Source organism: Solanum tuberosum, unplaced genomic scaffold (assembly GCF_000226075.1).
Source record: "Solanum tuberosum cultivar DM 1-3 516 R44 unplaced genomic scaffold, SolTub_3.0 scf00113, whole genome shotgun sequence".
Lineage (NCBI taxonomy): Eukaryota > Viridiplantae > Streptophyta > Magnoliopsida > Solanales > Solanaceae > Solanum > Solanum tuberosum.
The window spans coordinates 94,085-96,355 of record NW_006239039.1 but is presented as its reverse complement, the minus strand read 5'-3'; positions in this window follow the sequence as shown (position 1 = coordinate 96,355).

Genomic DNA, 2,271 nt, shown 5'->3' with positions numbered 1-2,271 from the left:
GATTGATATTCCTCAAAGTCTTGGTATGTCCTCGTGGATTCTAGGACAAATGTTTAGAAGTTTTCTATTATGTTTCATTTTGATGTAATAGACATTTAGAACTCCTTCGATTGTAAAGGGTCGTGTCCCTATTATGTTTTGAGATTGTTTCTAAGATGGCCATGTGAGACTTAGTCTTGCTCTTGCGTATAAATGTTTTTAAATGTTGATGACTTTTGGATAGTATGGTTTTGAATAAAAAAAATTAATTCTTTACTTTTTTATGACCTAGGCGATGAATGAATGCTATGAGGATTGTATAAGACCCCTTCGGGGTCGAGTACACCGTGTTACGACTAGGGTGTGCTCTCGGGTCGTGACATCCATGCCTAATGTAGTAATTCTAGTTGTGTTGGTGAATTATGATTCCATAGTCCTTGAAGGGAAAATTAGGAGAATTATGTATGATCATAATGTTTATGTACATGCTTTATGAATACTTTAAAAGTAATATGATTATGACTATGATGTAATGGTGGTGTTGTGGAAAGGTTATTATCAATATATATACACATATGAATGAAGTATGAATGAAGTTCTATGATTACGATAATGATGTTATGTTGATTGAAAGGCTATTCTTGATTATACATTTATAATGACATGTTGTGGGAGGCTTTCTCACAATATGGGGATTCTTAGGATAAAAGGATATTCTCACCTCTTTAATCTATGAGCTATCTTATGAATGAATGTTGGGTTGAGATAAATATTGATAGATATGGAAACTCATACATGAGTTGAGGTGGGGTTTTTAGTAACAATCTTTTGAGATGGATAATCATATGTGAGTTGAGGCGGGGGTATCTAGTAGCAATCTTTGTATCCCATTTCTCCCATAATAACTTAAGTAATGAAATGTTTTGTACTCCGTGGGGAATAATGCTAAGCACCGCGTTGATATTGATTGAGATGGATACTCATACGTGAGTTGAGGTGGAGTATCTAGTAGCACTCTCTTGAGATGGATGTCCATACGTGAGTTGAGGCGGGATCAAGTATCAATCTCCTTATCCAATAAACTATGTGCCCTCGTAGGTTATTAGCTAGTAGATCCACCTAAGCTAAATGTCACCGGTCCTACCTTAGGCAAGTAGACCACCCTTTTCGGTGTGGGTAACACCGGATTACATGATTTGCTACATGGTCTTAAGGTTTACCCCGACAATGAATGATAATGAACTATGGCTTCTCAAGAATGCACTACTTAGTGTGGATAGGGGTGTGGGACTTCATCCATGCATTGCACAAGTAGGCTTTGAGAGTAGTCATGGTGTGTTCCTTGATGTTATAATATTTTATGGAATGAATATGCTTATGATGATGCTATTAAGAATGTTAATATGAAGGCTAAATGTAATGATGAATGCTTAACTTGGGTTGTTTCTATATGTTGCTTTCCTTGATATGACTTATTAAATGTGAATGTTTGTTGTCTATGAGTATGAACAAATGAATAGATCAAAGAATGGTAAGTATGATTATAGTGACCTAAAAGTGGTACTTAGTATAGATGGGATTATGGGATCTTTATCTATGCATTGCACAAGTGTAACTTACGGTTACTTATGAGTGTTGAATATGCTTGTGACTTATGTTTTTATACTAAAAGTGCATGAAGATTCTCAAACTTAGTAAAGTGCATGCTTTTCAACTAAAATGTCCTTTTTAACATGATTTTATGCATGGCTATCATACTTAGTGCATTTTTGTACTAACCTATATTTTCTACATTTTTCACAAAGTGTAGGTTTCGGTTCATAAGGAGATCTTCTATTGGTTCAAGCTTGGATCGACTATTCTCCTAGTTTGTGGTGAGTCCTCAAGATTTGAGGACATATGAGTCATTAGTAGTTTCTTTTTAGTACTTCCATTTTCAGATTTATTTTGAGAGGGTTGTGACCCTATTATTTATTCAAAGATTGTATTATATGGCTAATTGAGACTTGTTAGACTTCCGCTTGTTTTTGTATAAGACTTTGATTGTATGGATAAGGTTTTAAAATTTCCGCATCATTTCTTTTATCTTATGTGATGATATGATAAGGGCTTGTATGAGACCACTTCGAGGTCATGTATGCCACGTTATTTCTAGGGTATACCCCTGGGTTGTGACAACCACCTTTGTTCGCCTTTCAAGCCTTCAATTTCTTTTCCTGTATTGTCACCTTTAACGATGGTCAACAGGTTCACCCTTCTTATTTGATGAGTCACCTTTTCATTTGGAGTTTG